Raw genomic sequence first — 18,575 nt, 5'->3', positions numbered from 1 at the left:
TCCCACTGAGTTGTGTAATCGGTCAAACCGGGATGAGGTTTTACCCTAACCCTTGCACATCGGTCCCACCAAGTTGATTGTATCGGACCCACCGAAATTGCCTAACGGTCACATTATGTACTGAATCGGTCAGACCAAGTTTTCTGATTTGGTCCCACTGAGTTTGGTATATTGTGTGTAATGGTTAGATTTTGTGCGGAGGCTATATATACCCCTCCACCTTATCCTCATTCATCAGGAAAGCCATCAGAACGTGCCTACACTTCCAGCATTCATTTTCTAAGAGAGAGCCACCTACTCATGTGTTGAGACCAAGATATTCCATTCCTACCATATGAATCTTGATCTCTAGCCTTCCCAAGTTGCTTTCCACTCAAATCAGCTTTCCACCAAATCCAATCCTATGAGAGTGAGTTGAGTGTTGGGGAGACTATCATTTGAAGCACAAGAGCAAGGAGTTCATCATCAACACACCATCTATTACCTTTTGGAGAGTGGTGTCTCCTAGATTGGTTAGGTGTCAATTGGGAGCCTCCGACAAGATTGTGGAGTCGAACCAAGGAGTTTGTAAGGGAAAGGAGATCGCCTACTTCATGAAGATCTACCCTAGTGAGGCAAGTCCTTCGTGGGTGATGGCCATGGTGGGATAGACAAGGTTGCTTCATGGGTGGAGCCCTCCGTGGACTCGTGCAATTGTTACCCTTCATGGGTTGAAGTCTCCATCAACGTGTATGTACGATAGCACCACCTATCGGAACCACACCAAAAACATTCGTGTCTCCAATTGCGTTTGCACACTCCAATCCCATCCCTTTACTTTCTTGCAAGTTGAATGCTTAACTTTCCGCTGCTCATATACTCTTTGCATGCTTGGTTGATATGTATTGTGATTGGTTAAACTTATGCTTAAAATCCACCTAAACTTGAAAAACTTAAAAACTGCCAACTTTTTGAGTTAACGGTCTATTCACCCCCCCCCCCTCTAGACACCTCTTCTCGATCCTTTCAGTATCGTTACAGCCGAGCTCCAACGTTGAACTGCATCCGAGCTCCAGTGCCAGACTATATCTGAGCTCCAACGTCGTATTGTATCCGAGGTGTCATAGATCACCTTGGTTCAAAAAATTTGAAGGAGTTTAGCCGAGCTTAATGCCGGAAATGCCCTCTATGGAGCCAGTCACTGGCGCCCGAGCTTTATGCCGGACTGCTTCCGAGGTGATGCACCACCCCGACTGCGGGCCGATGTTTTGTCAATATTTTTGATTGGTGCAATTTATTCTCTGCCGAGATATATAGCCAGTAGCCCTCAAGGTGTGTATCAGTCTAAAACCCGAGATGCACCTGAAGGATGACACAAAACCGCTGATCCCAGTAGCCCATGAGACTCAGGCTAATTCACAAAATTGGCCTGAGGATAAACTCCTAGCTTGGCAGAATACTTCAGGACACAAAAAGTAGTGTGCAAAGTCCTCGAGACTCAGGTTGGGTGCAGCCGACCAACCTGAGGATCATAATTTCCTCGAAAACTATATTGCACTTTAAATTTTCTGCATTGGATTATTAATGCAGTAGCCCCCGAGCCACTAGTCGGGTGGCAACACAAGATCAGGGGATCGATGTACCCCTTTAATATTTGTAAATGATAAGCACGAAGCCCAGTAGCCCCGAGCCTTAACGTGGGCACGGGTGGCCAAATTAAGGATCGATATCCAGAGTAAAATCACAAATTATGTTTAATGATTCTATGTATCCAAGTACTCTACATCATTAATGCTCGAATCCGCATTGTACAAAACTTTTTTGACTGACCATCGGCTTCAACCTCCTTGGCCAGCAGCCGAGGAGTGTTTGTCCTACTTTGTAAAGCCTTTATGAGGGCAAAGATTTATGGCAAACAAGGCAATCCGGCCATACGGTTTTATAAACAAAGGTACGCAGAGAGATATGTTATATTACTTTTTAATGTAAGAAACATCTTCCAAAGAAAATAGTCCCGCTATCGGGTCCTTTCTTTAGGTCGTCGTGCTTATCATGATCATGAAACCTCATCTCCGATCAATGTGGGAGGAAAATATTGAGGATTCAGTTCAGGGGAAGTTCCCGAACTCTATGGTATTAATGAACCAAAAATTTCACTTCCGTCGTTGCCGACCAATGTGATCCTTTAAGATTGCTAGCTTTCGGCTTCACCCAGTCTGAGGTACTAACTCGGATGACCCGGTAGTAACAATCACAGAGGTGCTCCCTTTACTGCCTAGCCGAACAATCGGGAACATAGGGGTAAGCACAGGAGCCAGGCAACCAAGCTTGGCCAAAATCTTAAGTCAAATTGATGCATATTTATGGCTTTATAACGATGATTACAGAAGGCGGCCCTTGTATATTAAATACAAATGCTGATGATATGTTTATTTTGACTCCATTGCGACCATTTATCAGTTGAAAGTGGCCCATCACTGGCTTCCACCCTCTTGTAGATGCTACACAGGGTGTTTCCGCAATAACAAACAACCCTTAGTCGATGTCTCGGTGCCCGAAGGCGGTTGTGTTAGTGGAAACGAGGCAATCAGATATGCGGGCTTTATAACTTTCACTTAGTCATAGGAGCTTCAAAGTTGAGAGGCCAGCTACTAGCCCCTGGTTAGTGTTCAGTGACAGCCGAGGTCAAGCCGTAAACACTTCAGCCAATGTTATGAACGGCTCGTCATTTAACACCGTCATCGGATCGCTGACCAGTTTACGCTTATTGTGACAGTCAGTTTTTGGCTTTCTCCACTGAGGTGCTTAACCATGCAAGCTGGAAGCACAATCGCAGTGGTTCTCCCATGGCACACCTAGCTGAACAAAGCGGAATGTAGGAGCCAAGCACATGAGTTGGGCAACCCAACCATTGACCGAAGACACAATTCGAAACCGATGCATATATGGCAATATCCGAGAATGTTTTTGCTGAATCTCTAAAGGTGTCTGGCGTTGCACTATGAGACTTATGCTGGAAACACACAAATAGTTTAAAAGTGCCATAGGTTTGGAAAACCAAAAACTTCAGTAAAAACTTGGCGTCCGAACTAGATCAAGTGTTCGGTGCCAATCCGAAAATTGGTCTTAGAAAAAAAGTGTGCTTCTGTCGTGCTTTAACATGACACATCCTATCTCAAGACTTCAAGCGGGTCAGCCTACGGCTTCAACCTCCTATCCCGAAGGCGGAGTACTTCTTGTTAGGCCAGTTTAGCAAACTAAACTGTAGCGGCTTTGAGAGACAAATTAGGCTCCCCGGCTATTGACCACACACTCGCGTCAAAAAAAGGAGTGATAGAAAAAGACTTTGCAACGACTGAGAAGAAGAACACTTATTATAAAATAGCTCATATAAATTTAAGAGCCCCCAAGTGACTTGGGTAAAAGAATTTTATGTATAATGATTGTATGTACCGAAGTACTTATATCATATATGTGTTCACCTGAACTTTAAACGCGTCTTAACCGACCGTCGGCTTCTCCCTCTTCGGTCAAGGGCCGAAAAGTGTTATGTACTCCACCTGTCGAGAATATCGATGGTGTTTACGATAACCAGGCAATCAGGCCATAAGGCTGTAACAGACAAAGCGCGCTAAGGGAACTTATGCTATATTAGTGACGAAGTGTAAGAAGCATCTTCGAAGAAAATAGTACCCCCACCTATACCTTTCTTCGGTTGCTCATTGTCACTATGAGACTTGTGCAATAGATTTTTTGTACTCATGAGTTCCGTTGTGTGTCGACCATGATTGAAAACAATAAGAGCACTACCTTTCCGCTTCACCCAGTCTGAGGTCCGAGCTCGGATGACCCGATCATGACAATCACAGAGGTGCTCCCTTTACTCCCTAGCGGAACAATCGGGAACATAGGGTAAACACAGGAGCAAGGCAACCCAGCTTGCGGAACACTTGAGTCAACATGGTGCATATTGTGGCGTAATACACGAACAAGGAACGAAGCCATACAAGTATAATCATATGCAAGAGGAAAGGCTTCATAAGGGAAGCCCCCAAATAAACGGGGTATTTGAATTTGTGTGTCACAAACAAAGTTTAGACAAGGAAGTTTTTCACAAACAACTTTTTTCCAAAAAAGTATAATGCTTGGTCGAACCGAACAAAGTTTAAAACTGAAAGTCTTTGAGCATGAAAGCGACTTAGCTGGTTAATGTGCTCGGTGTTGATGACACGATTCGGGCTTGTGGCGGGACGAAGACGCCTATTGATTTGTGATAGATCCGACAAGGTTCACAGTCCTCGGCATGGCCGAGGTCCCAGCCCCCAAGCCCGAGATGTCCGAGCAAGGAGTTCGGCACTCCGGAGTAATGACATGGCTCGGCCGATGTGGTAAGGTGAAGCCCCCAGTCCGGCCGAGGTGTGATGATGACGTCGGCACACCGAGGTGAACGCGTGACGCAACCGAAGTCGTTAACACAGGGACACGTGCCGAGGCGACGCCACAACTTGATCGATGCAGGCAGGACGACGACATCGGCCCACAGAGTTGAACGTGTGACGCAGTCGAGTTGATTACCTGCACACGTAAAATAGTGCAAGCAAGAAATAACAACAATAATAATAGTTGAAAGAAAAATGATTATTTGCATAATTAATTTTATGCAAAGTAGATAAAAGAAAAATAGCCTGGCGCCAAGGTCAATGAAGACGGAGGAGTGACGATAGCAGATCCGGACGTCCGTTAGACTGTGTACAAAAAGAATTCCACATGCAGGCGTTGGTGAAATGCTAGTGCAATGCTAGTTTGCACTGTTTGTTAATTGGGCATTAAAAACGATACTGCAGAAACTAGCATTATTGGTTAGTACTTTCATATATGCGGACGGTAGAGAAAATCACTAGTGGATGATAGCGACCGAATGCGCCAAATTACAAAAGGAAGGAACTCCCTGAATGGCCGCTGCTCGTGCTGAAGTGTCCTTGGCCTGGCCGACGTGATGGAGCAGGTCGGCACGGTATAAGTCAGCTTTGAAGAAGTGACGACATGGCGATGCCGAGAGGACCGTGTGATGCAGTCGAATTCGATTACAGCCGCAGTCTGTTTGCAGATGTAATGTCCAACAGACTACGAACAAAGTCGCACCGATGAAACACCGCTCAATGCAAAGCTAGCTTGCATTGTTCATCAATTAGACATAAAATGTTGTGCTGCAAAACTAGCACTTGATTGAGTTAGTCATGCGGGGAAGGAAAATACTACTTCCCTATAGTACTAGTGCACGATATTGACATCTGTGTGCTGAAAAGAAAACACAAATAAAAGAAAACAAATCCCCTGATGAATGTTGCCTTTGTGGGACTGTCTTCGGCCAATCTAGGCATATACTGCTTGGGACCGGATTGCCATGAAACAGTGGCCACCGCATAGACTGGATTACAAAATCTGATGATTTTGGGATGATTTCCAGACTGGTAGCAGGCGAGATGATCATAAACGCCAGGATTCCACGAGGGACGCATTAACCGGAGTGACTCCAGACCGCGTCCGGGCTGGCCGATCTTCGGAACGGCCGACCTGAACAAAAAAAGTTAGTGCATCAATTAGTAATTTAGGTCAGATCAAATAATGCATGCTTTGTAGTCCGTGCACCAACTAGTATTTAAGGACACTATAACCACACCTAAAGCAAGCCCTCACAGTGATTTGAATTTTCGGCCGTCCGTTTTCACGATCTGAAAGTTCCTGGCCGTTAGATCTCGTCCAGACAACAATCTGTTCCGCACAGTGTGAGACCTGGGCCAGCTGTCCTGCGGCTGCTGCTCCAGAGATCAAAACGAAGCCCTCTGGTAAACTGGGCCGGTTATTGCAGCCCATTAAGCTAACATCGCCATCTCGCTCGACCGGGAGGATGGATCGTGCGCTCGTTGCGCTGCTGCTTGCTGGACAGAGAGGTGGATTGGTGATTGGGGGAATCCAGCCACGCCTGATGCAGCTGATGTGCGCGACGTGCTCGAGCGGGATCTAGACGAAGCGCACGAGCCGCGCCCGGCGACACGGGTGATCCATCCAGGTGACGGCATGACGAGCACGTGATTCAAGGGGGATCCAAGCGAAGCACGCGGTGCTGCCGGCCGCGACCATGACACTCGCTCGAGAGGGATTCCGCTGCGGGCTCAAGGGGATCGACCTGAGGCGGGGCATCCATCCTAGATCGACCCAAGGCGACGCGCGAGAGGATGCAGCAGCGTCGCGGCCATGCCCTCCTGCTATGTATGTTCACAGGTAAGGGAAGAGCTGGATTGCAAGGGTTGTCGGATTAAAATCAGCTATTGTGACAAATCCGTCTCAAGTTTTAAAGGAGTTTCTCCCATTCTTATTTTGCTCTACTCGATCTTCTTCTTGCAGTCCACATTTTCTCTCCGGATAGGAGAATTGTATCCCTGGCCTATGAAGAAAAGGAATAAGAATAAGATGTGATGGTGGTACCATTATTCATTGCAACTGGAGGTCACAGAGTAGTGGAAGCTGACGGCCTGGAGGAGGTATATATGAAAAAAGATCATATTCGGCGCACGTGCACCTGAGGTTTTGAAGGTGCGAGATGAAGCAACACACGAGGAATTGGGAATTCTGGGTGCTTTCCAATATGTCCAGGGATGAGATCGATTAAGGCTCATTACGTCTGCTATCTATCTACTCCCTCGGTTCCAAATTACTCGTTGCCGAAATGGATGTATCTAGAACTAAAATACATCTAGATACATCCATACATGCGACAAGTAATTCGGAACGGAGGGAGTATATCTATAATAGTAAGTACTTCCTCCGTCCAGAAATACTCGTCGGAAGAATGGATGTATCTAGATGTATTTTAGTTCTAGATACACTCATTTTTATGCATTTCTCCGACATGTATTTCCGGACGGAGGGAGTACGAATTATTATGATTGTGCTTTTTTCTGCTGAATGATCAATCATATTCATACTGATTGGTTTCACCTGCAGCGACATGTACCTCCATTGTGACGAAAGCCTTATGCCATGGAGTCCGTCGGCATGGAGTGCCTGCAACTTCCTGGGAACAACCAGCACCAGAGAGGTGCACTCCTTTAATTTGGCGGCTTGGTTCTCAGGTAGGATGCCCCTCTATCTTCATTTTTTTCACGTATGATATCCTCTTCGACCCAACGATTTTGGTGTTCAACATAGTTCTGGTCAACTGATTCAGGAAGATATTGGGATTTTTATTAGGGAACTGACAACCTCTCTTTCTTATTTCATACAGTGGTTGAAAGATTGTCTACCGATTATGTGTTCATCTCCTACTGTTAAGTACATGACTACAATAAAAATCAGGGAATCACAATGTTCTGTATGTGTTGCAGCACCATGGTAATTTCTCTGTTCATTTGTGAGGCTAAAATATGCAGCCGATGAAATTATTAAGGAACTAAGATTGCCACTCGCTTTTCCAAGATCACAAGTCATTTAGCTTGGCCCCTAGCATACTCACTAACTTAATTTCAGTGTGTTTATTCATCTAATAGTTTCATTCTTTCAATGCAGGATTGTCTTACTTACATGAGCATTGATGCTGGTTGGTGTAACGGGTACAGTGGCTCACATACTCACTTACTTAATTAGTGTATTTTTCATCTAATAGTTTCATTCTTCCAAAGCAGGATTGTTTTGCTTACATGAGCACTGATGCAACTTGGTGTAACGGGTACAATGGGTTCATTACTTTTAGTTTTGAGATTTGGAAGAGGGTCATTCAACAAAAGGTTAGCATTCATCACCATAACTGTCTTCTGCGCACTTGTTGAGTATCAATGTAATTCTGATTAATTCCTGCTGTTAATGAACCCCGTAAGTTTATATAGTAATGCTTGTTTTTTAACTTAAAATTCATGGAGTTTCGAAGCTGCTTTCAAGGAAGTCTATAAACTAAACAAGTGTCTGTCACGACAAGTAGCTCAATGGCATGAAATATTCCATAGAGGATGACTATTCCATGATGAAACAGGAGGTAGGGCTCTTCTTCACAGATAATTTGAAGCCGAAAATTTGTTACATGCATGCTTATTTCTTTTACTCCTTTTCTTCATTTTTTTGGTTTCTTCGTTGCACGGCAGGTGTTCCCAAGGAAGCAAGTACTGGGATATGCCTATGCGAGCAATCCAGTGGATTATTGTTCTTGATCTGATTTCAGGTCTGTCTGCCTTAGGTACCGGAGGATAAAGCTCGGGAGATGATTACAGAGGCAGTAAAAAAGCTGGTATTGTGCTTGTATGAAATTGCACCTTCTATATGCATGCTTGTTTTAAAGATACTGCTATGCTAACTGACAATATTTAATTTCTTTAGATTCAGAGTATAAAACCCAGATTATGTGATCAGTATATCAGAAAGAAGATAGACATTGCCCGAGCTATCATACTGATTACTGTGGTAGTCTATCCTAATCTTTGTTTGTAATTGTGCATAAGGTTGATATCTTCTCTTTTTATGGTAACCAAGTTATTTGTGCCTATAAACTACTGTACGTGCATGATTGCTAAAAAGTATTTACTGCAAAGATAAAACATATAGCCAAACAATCATAGAGATACGTGGTATTAGAGCTTCTAAGTAATGTAACTATTATGATTCTAAACCTATCTCCTTTTCGAGATATGCAGGTTAGAGAAACTCATTTTTCTGATATTTAAAAGCTACTCCCTCCCATAATATAATAGCGTTTTTGTATATTATGGGACGGAGGGAGTATCTTCATGTTCATTATAGGTGCAAGATGGCTGCAATAATCTCCATTCAGAACAATGGTTGGTGTGTTTGTGCTTTCGTTATATAGGATTGTACACTTGAAACACTGTAATGTGAACTAACAGCAAGGTGGTTCCTTCTCCGTACAAGATATCCTTCCCATATTTTTAAAACCTTGATGTACTATCACTAAACCTATGGTCCTTTGGCTAGAATCGGTTCGAACAGATCTTAAGTAACTTTCATATTTTGTGTCACCATATATGTATGAATTTTCCTATAAATCCATTGACAAAATAGACGGGTGCGTACCGCATTAATTCACTTCAAAATAAATAAAATCCTCCCATTCAACTAACCAATGAATGATTTGGTTTACGTAAAAGTAACGGTTATGTTTTGTGTCACCATATATCTAAGAATTTTTCTATAAATCTATTGACAAAATAGACGGACACAACAACGAGCGCTATCATGATCTAAGGATGGGACTATGTGTTGTTGGTGCTATAACACATCATCTCTTTTAGTAGTGTTGTGTTCTCATGTCTTCCTAGAAATGATTTAACATTAGATCGTCATACAAGTTTTAACTTTGATAGCTGGTAATATCCCATAACTTATCTATAGTTAAAGTGATTTCTAAAGTACACCAATGTTAAATTTATGAGCTTGTGAGTAAAGTTATTATGGACAAATGTCACATATATTTACAAACTCTTATCATTCTATGTTGAAAATTGATGGGCGCAGCAACGCTCGCCATCGATGATCTAGTAAACTAGTAGTACTAGCAGATGAGGCCATCTTCACGAGAGGAAGAGTTGCCATCCCATCAACGTGGGATTCTTCTTGAATCATGGAACAACACCATGCGGGCCTGCCCTGTGCCCTGCTCCACTGATTTTGCCAGGACTTTGGCCGAGCTTTTTAGTGTCCATACGCCTCTCATGACAGATGTGTCGCTGCGCTGCACCGTCGTATATCCAATATATGTATACATGGAATTGCTTTAGAGAAGTGTCCTCGGACAGGAACACGCTGTCGATCTTAATGTTTGCCTTCCGATCTAGAATACACTTGTGAATAAAATAACACAGTCCGACCGAAGATAATTTACTAGTGAATTGATGTACGCGGAACAGATCTAACTGAAAAAATATCACCTGATCATCCCATCGATCCATGACGATCACCCAGCGGGCTCTCAATGAAAGCACCAATGTCGGTTCTATATCCGGTGTATCTCATAGTAGGGGTCCTAAGCTATGCGTCTTGGAACGATGGTAACATGGACACGAGATTTTACCCAGGTTCAGGCCCTCTTGATGGAGGTAAAACCCTACGTCCTCCTTTTGATTGTATTCATATAGGGATAGTACATACTACATGTGTCTACCACGAGATTGTAGTAATGAATATGAGATTGTCTATTGACTAGCCTCGTCTCGGTTTATATATGCACCGGAGGCCTAGGGTTTTGGAGAGTCCTTGGTTTGGGCGCAAAGTCTTGTGGAAACCTCCTTGTATGCGGCATGGGCTGCCCGAAGTGGCTCGTGAATGAACCACCGTGGGGGTCCTCGGCCCGATCCAGCCGGTCGGGGGACGACGTGGTGAGTACCCCCTAGTCCATGACACCATCAGCACCGGCCGGTGGAGGGTACTGCTCAGGGGAGGGGCGGCACGGGGGGAGGGGCCGGGCCGGGGGTGGACCTAGGGGCAGGGGGCGGCACGAGGGGAGGGAATGTCGGGGCGGCTAGTGGCCGGCATAGGGGTCGGGTGTGGCGTCGATGGCGGCGTGGGCGGGTGTGGCGTCGGCGGTGACGTGGGAGCTCAGAGAAGGAGATTGAGGAATAGAGCGAGAGTGAGAGAAAGAAAAGAGATAGGTATGGCTCGACCGGTGTTGTAGGAAACTTAGCTATAGCGCGTCTTGGCAAAACGCGCTATAGCTAAGTTAGCTATAGCGCTGCCCGGCACAAACCGTGCTACTGCTAACTTATTTTTTCAAGTATGTGGCCAGTTAGCTGTAGCGCTTGTTCCCCCGAAAAGTGTTACTGATCATTATTTTTTTCTTTTTTTCTTTCATTTCATTTTCCACAACTTCCTTCCTTTTTCTTTTTCTTTTTCTTTCATTTGCATTTTTCTTTTTGTTATCTTTCATTTGCATTTGCACAAGTTTTGTATAGAAGGGGTATATGTAGCTCTAGCTAGCTAGGGTTTAATTTGGTCTGTTGAAGGAACAACACCATTTACCCTTCGGATAATAATTAGTGTATAATATATATATATATATATTACATCATTTGACCGCTAACGGTGGTATACAAAATAGATACACACAAATTATGTTAATTAGTTTGTCAACTTGGCCGACGACAACGCTTAAGACTGATCTTCTTCTTCCCTCTTTTGTTCATTGTCGAATAATTGAGCCCATGGTCGTGACTTTTCCTTTTCCAGAGATTACGATCTTTCGTAGTTACTACAGTCGTCATTCTTCTTTTGACATATGTTTCATCGTCATGAGCATCATCTTCGCTCATCGGATCATTGTACTGGTCGTAGTCTTCCTCATTGGCGACTCCATCCATTCCGATGATTCTCCTTTTGCCTCTCCTCACGACAACATGGCTGGGATTGCTCGGGTCGGTTATGAAGAAACATTGAGTCGCATGTTTAGCATGGATCCATGGCTCATTTTTGGCGGTAACGTTGACGGTACCGCTATCGGAGTCGGGTATACACATGGTAGTGAAATGTCAGTTTTCTCTTTCTACGTTCTTAGCCCATCTGAGACGGTACATCGTCGCGCTATGCAATCCAGAGTAATCAAGCTCCCAGGTCTCTTCGACCCTTCCGTAAAATCTTTCAATTACATTCCCGGTCATGGCTTCCATCATCACCCCTGAGTTCTGGTTATCATTGTTTATATCTTTGGCCTCCGTGTAGAACGTGTATCCGTTGATATCGTATGTTAGATAGGTCACGAGGTTGGTCGATGGGCCATGTGCTAAGGCGTATATGAGCATTCCGTCTGGACATCCCTCTTCCGGGGAATTAGCCAGAACACGCTCTTTGAACCAACGCAAGAAAGTGGAGTTGTGCTCTCTAATAACTTCAGCGTCCGTCCTGTGCACCCCCACGGTCACGGTATTTCTTTGCGATGGTCTCTTTGTGTAGTGTCATGAAATCTTCTAGCACATATAGGTGTTGTACCAATACTAAGTTTACCCTGTCAAAGTCATTTTGTCGTCCCGAGCGGACCACATTCACATCCCTCTGACCGTTGGTGTGACCTTCGCCTTCGAGCCTTCCATAGTGCTTGTTAACGGGCAAACCAACAACAGGGTCTTCGGTGCCTTGATAACTCTCACAGAAAGAGATGCACTCTTCGGTCAGATATACCTAGGCTATGCTTCCATCCGGACGGGACATGTTACGAACGAATCCTTTGATGACCCCATTCATCCTCTCGAACGGCATCATGATGTGCAGGAATGTCGGCCCTAGGTCGATGATGTCATCCATGATGTGGACACATAGATGCACCATGAAATCAAAGAATGCGGGCGGGAAGTACATCTCTAGCTCATTTAGTATGACAACAATCTCTTATTGTAGCCTATGGAGTTGCTTCGCACTTATCGACTTTCGAGAGATGGCATCAAAAAAGTGGCATAGGTCAGTAAGCGTTTCACGGACGTGTGTGTCCATAATCCCTCTAAGTGCAACCGGGAGTAACTCTGTCATCATCATGTGACAGTCGTGAGACTTCATCCCGTTGAACCTTCTTTCTTAGTGTCCGGATATCTGTTTATCTTCCCACGGTATCCGGAACTAATTTTGATTCCGGCAAGGCACTTGAACAATTGATCGACCTCCTTCGGATCTAAGGTGAAGCAAGAGGGGGGAATATTGTTCTTCCTTCTTGTTTACTTTTTTGCCCCTATCTTCCATCTCCGTCTCCTCTGACGACTTTTTACCGAGCATTTGGAGATCTTTCTTGATTTTCAAAAATTCCAAGTATTTTCTTGCCTTCGGCCCATCCTTGCTCTTCTCTGGCATGTTCATCAATGTTCCAAGCAAACTCTCAAGGATATTTTTTGTGATATGCATTTGATCAAGGCTATGAGGCTTGTCGAGTTTGGGCCAGTACTCCAAATCCCAGAAAACATATCTCGGCTTCCATACCTTCAGCAGCGGTTCCGGCGCCTTTTTCTTCGTCTTTCTCAGCGAGGGGCACTCTTCCCAGTTCTTCCGTAACTCATATATTTCTGCACCGCTACGCTTACGTGGAGGACCTCAATGCTCAGCCTTACCGTTGAATAGATCTCCATGCTTTCTCCATGGGCCATCCTTCTCGAGCCATCTTCGATGCCCTGTGTACATGATCTTCAAAGACCCGACATCTTTCGATAGCTGCAGAGAAGTTGTACCATCCATGCACCTAGTGCATCTGCAATATCCGTGGCACACCTGGCCGGAGAGATAGACGTAACTGAGATAGTCCTGCACCGTCCTGATCAGCACGTCTCTTATGTAAAAATATTCTCCTTTGCTTGTGTCCCATGTCTTGGACGGCGTTGTCCATAAGGTCTATAGCTCCTCTTTCAGTAACGCGAGATACAGATTTATATCATTTCCCAGTTGTCTCTGCCCTTGAATAAGCATAGCCAACTCTGTAACTGTCCATACAGGGGGAGGTTGTACATCCATACAAACACGGGCCATGTGCTATGATTGGCGTTCCAGTTCCAAACGGATTCATGCTGCCACTACTAGCACCAAGCACGATGTACCTTGCATCATTTGCGAAAAAAATCAAATTCAGCGTTTAATGCTCTCCACTTGCTAGCATCTGCGAGGTGTCTCAGCATTAGATCATCTCCGTCATCTGGCTTCACCCTCTCCGCGTGCTAGCGCATAAGCTTTGCTTCCTTAGGATCTACGAAATACCATTGCAGACACGGAGTGATCGGAAAGTACCATCAACTTTCTATGGAGCTTTCTTTACGGCCTTCTTATATCGTGAAGCATTGCACATTGGAAAGATGGTTTTTTCCCCATGCTTGTTCAGATATATGATGCAATCGTTGATGCATGTGTGATACCTAATGTGTGGCAGATCAAGAGGGCACGCGATTTTCTTTGCCACCTTGACACTAGTATGACACAGGCTTCCCACGGGAAGAACCTTCTTTAGATACTTCGTAAGCTCATCCAAGCTTGCATCCTTCCATTTGTTTTTTGCCTTGGTTTTTAGAATTTCTAGCGTGCAATTCAAGCGGGTCACCTCGGGATCGCAACCATCATACAAAGGAGTCATCGAGTCTACCTCCAGTTGCGCCAGTTTGGCCTCCTCTCTAGAAGCAGCTATGTTGCTAGTCGTCTTCTTGCGAAGCAGGTATCGAACATGCGGGTCCCGCATGGCTAAACTTAGTAGCGACAAATACGGCGGTGTGTACGCGTCTTCTCCACCTTGTACTGCCTCTTCGCCATTGCCATTTCTGAGGCTGTCTTCTTCTTCGGGCCCATAATCGGTCATCTCTTCGTCTGGCCCCATGTTGTTATTTCCTGCCACGTCGACGTCCTTGTCATCATCATCTTCACTTATCCACCGAGTATGTCCATCCATGAAACCATGCATGAGTAGGTGCACCTTGAATTTACCACCCTAGGGGTCGAGCCTGACTCCTCCTTTGCATTTTCGACACAGACATACAACATCCTTCAGTGTTTTTTCATACATGTCATACACTGCGGATTGCCAGTATCTTTCCACCATCCTTCCATCGACCTTCTTGATCACCTGCGTGGAGCAAAAATATTGTAACCACGTATGCATGCATGGATCAAATTCATACAAAAATTCGACATGACCTTTCCTAAACATAGGACATATTGATTTTGCCCGAAATTCACCGAAGCGGAATTGAATCAACATTTGGGAAAAACATAAGCAACTCACATCACCCACATTTCAACAAATACACAATATAGGCAACTCACATGCCACACACAGTTCGGTATATTCTCATATCGCGCATATATAGTTTCGGTCCTATCGCACACACACTTGTTTTTGCTCACCTATCACTACTAGGGAAAAGCCTAGCAGCAGCGCGGGTTTTAGGCCTATCAGTAGCGCGGGCAGGAGCGCTACTGATAAGGCGCTACAGCTAATGCTTAGCAATAGCGCGCCTGGATCCACGCTACTGCTAAATTGACTTAGTAGTAGCGCTTCTTCAGAACAACGCTACTTGTAATTAGTAGTAGCGCTTCTCCTTTCCCGCACTACTACTATTATTTAGTATTTTATTTCTTTTTTATTTCATGTTGTATTCATACACCTTTACACAAGTTTTCATACAACAGGAATTTAGAGATTGTTTTTACATCATAATGAGTTATTACATCACGGGGTGAAAGAACCGTGGACTAGTTTCAAGTGGATGTCCATCCACTTGAAACTAATCTGTGGTTCTTTCACCCAATGATATAATAATATCATCATCATCATCATATCATTAACAACTTATCATCATAATACATCATTGTCATATAACACCTCCTCAAGATCATCGTTTTCATCAATGACATCACATAGCAAATTGGTCACTAGTCGTAATCACAAGTACTCCTCATTATCAACTCTAACACATTACCACATAATAAACATATTGTACCTCATAGGACCTATTACATTTGATTAAGACCTACTACATTTTCTAAGGTAAAATAGCAAAAAACAAGATAGCCCCTGACTCTCCATTATGGAGAATGGAGATTAGCCTGTCTCCAATTCTTGCCTTTCGCTGAATGTTACTTCCAAGAACCTCCTTGCGAATGTCCATACATTTCTTCCATTCTTTGATTAACATGTGTTCACGGGTTTTAGAAATCCGATATACACAGGTGAGCTCCATAGATTTACCTGGCAGTATGTTTAGAACTGAGAGGCGACCATGCAGAGACATCAGATGAGGCACACAATCCATCGGGAGTTTCTGTTGGAAAACATAATAATAACTTCGTAGTTAGCAATGATGTACTAGTTTTAGAAGTATGCAAAAGATGCACGGATGTCGTAATAGTAAAAAATCTTACCAGGGTATCTCCAGAGAAGTTACTGTGGTTCAACACATGCACTAGTGGCACATATTCACCATAACTTGGAGGAGTTCGATAATAGTTATTGTAATTCTCAAGAAGAGTACAAAATGCGATCAGATGATTTTTCTCCTTATACGTTAATTCGGTGCCATCGGTGTAGTGGGTTTTATCTACCATCTTCCGCACAGTCTCTGAAGAATCAAAATAAGCTGTCAATGGAAATAAGTTATCAACTATTTTGAAATAAACAATATAAATTAGTTAATAACTATGTTTGAGAAACTCACATAGCGGTACAATCGGAAGCGTATCAATAAGGACCCAAATGTCCATATTGTCTTGCTCGATGTCAGGATCACCAGGATCCATGGTGATAATCATACCCTCATAAAAACCATACATTTTGCAAAGTGCTTCCCAATTTTGGCAACCAAAATGGGTTACACTCTGAGCATTGCACAGATTTACTTCAAAATCCATATCATGATGGGTCCTTAGGTGTATTTTCTTTGTTTCGAAATTTTCATGGTCTTCAAAACCCATCCTCTCCAAGACATAGCATCTTGCATGGCATGGGATAAGCTAGTCGAATTGTAAAATATGAAAATTAGACATTGAAATAGTTGAAGTCATGCTTAATTACGAAAAAAACACTTGTCGTTGCTGCGTACCGTTTCACAATCGAAGGTCTCCTCGAGCTTAATGTTGAAGCGCCGATCTTCGTCCAGCTGAACGAACCTGTCGCACATACCTCGATCATCGTGGCATCAGCTACACACCCCCGGAAGACTGTCGTCGTCCGAGTACGACATTTCCTACGTTCATAATTCAAAGATTAAACTTGTACATATTCTAGCACAAGTCATGCCAGAATTCACGAAAAAATCCGGCATGACCTTTGCTAAAAAAGGACATATCGAGCGCCTGAAATTTGCTGGGACGGAAATTAATCAACACTCCAGCAAAACATATGCCACTCGGAGATGTAAACTGAACATGAACGTCCACTTGGGCAACCACATATCCTATTTGAGCAACAACACAAGATATACAAGGATATTTGGCTGGTCTCACCTCGATGTCGGAGGGGGTCGGTGACTGGGACGACGGCGGGGATGTCGGAGGGGGTCGGTGACGGGGACGACGACGGGGATGTCGGAGGTGGTCGGTGACGGGGACGATGGTGGTCGCCTGAAACCATATAAGTTATCACTAATACATCCCGAATAATTGCTTAAACTAAAAAATAACAACAAATATGACATGTTCAACTAGTTTTATTAATTCAACTAGTTCTTACTAAATATAAACTTACTATAAATAGAAAAAAACTAGTTCTTTCTAAAAATAAAGTAGTTCAACTAGTTATATTAATTATCTTACTAAAAATATATTAGTTCTATTAATTCAACTAGTTCAACTAGTTTATTAATTTACTTACTAAACTAGTTCAACTACAACTAAAGTAGTTCAACTACAACTACTATTAATCATACTGCCCTAGTTAACTAGTACCATCAGCTAGTAATTAACATCTACTACTACTAAAAATCTAGTACTAACTAAGCAACATCTAGTACTAGCTATGAACCCTAAATTAACATCTACAACTACTAAATCTAGTACTAACTAGTGGCAGGGGGTGGGGGGCGACGGAGAGGTAGCTAAGGGCGGCGATGTCGAGGGCGGTGGGAGGAGGGCTGCCGATGGAGGAGGGAGGAGGGGCGGCCGCAGGCGGAGGGAGGAGGGCGGCGGCGGAGGAGGAAGGGGCGGCCGCAGGCGGGGGGAGGATGTGCGAGGAGGAGGGAGGAGGGACGGAAGGAGGGAAGTACCTCGGCGGCGGACGGATGAAGGCGGCGGCGGCGACGACGCACGACGACGGTTATCGGCACGGGGGCGAGAGTGAGAGTGTGAGTGAGGGCCGGTTGTGCGCGTGGGGATAAGGTAGGGATAGTTGTAGCGCGTTTGCCAAAATGCGCTACACCTAATCTGAATAGCAGTAGTGCTTTGCACATAAACCGCTACTACTAAGTGTAACTATACAAAAAATACGTCAATGCAAAAATACATTGGCCATCAATGATCTTTTTGTGTACAATCTGAATTGTCAATATTAGTCCTCTCCGGTAGGAACCGGAGAGGACTCATATTGCGGCCACAAATTTTACACATAGAGTTCAGTGAAGACCAACTGGTTGTGGTAGTTTCAGAAATAACATATTTAAGGTGGTAAACACCCTATTCACGGAGCGAGGTGGGACTAAACTTGTGGGCTGATCTTAGCAATAGCGGTTTTCCTATAAGCGTGTTGCTGCTAACTTCTATAGCAGTAGTGTTGTTCAATATAGTGCGCTACTGCTATAACTAGCGGGGGGCGAGGTCATGGCAATTATAGGAGTAGCGCGGTTTGTGGTGGACGCGCTACTGCTATTTTCCTATCAGTAGCGCGTTTCGCTAACACGCGCTGCTGATAAACAGCAGTAGCGTGGTATTTTGGGGAGCACTGCTGGTAAGATTCTGTGTATAGGCTTTTCCCTAGTAGTGTATGTGTCGAGAGGAATATCGAGCACCTTCTTAAGTAGCTAGTAGCTCTAGATAGTGAGATACCTACATATAGCTCTAACTAGGTAGGGAGAGAGAGCTAGGGAGAGAAAGGGAGGAGGGAGGTCATTAATGGAGGGCGTAGTGGAGGGGCAAAGAAGAGGGGGGGCAAGAAG

The sequence above is a fragment of the Triticum dicoccoides genome, chromosome 5B (assembly GCF_002162155.2).
Source record: "Triticum dicoccoides isolate Atlit2015 ecotype Zavitan chromosome 5B, WEW_v2.0, whole genome shotgun sequence".
Taxonomy (NCBI): Eukaryota; Viridiplantae; Streptophyta; class Magnoliopsida; order Poales; family Poaceae; genus Triticum; species Triticum dicoccoides.
Note: the sequence above shows the minus strand (reverse complement) of the source record.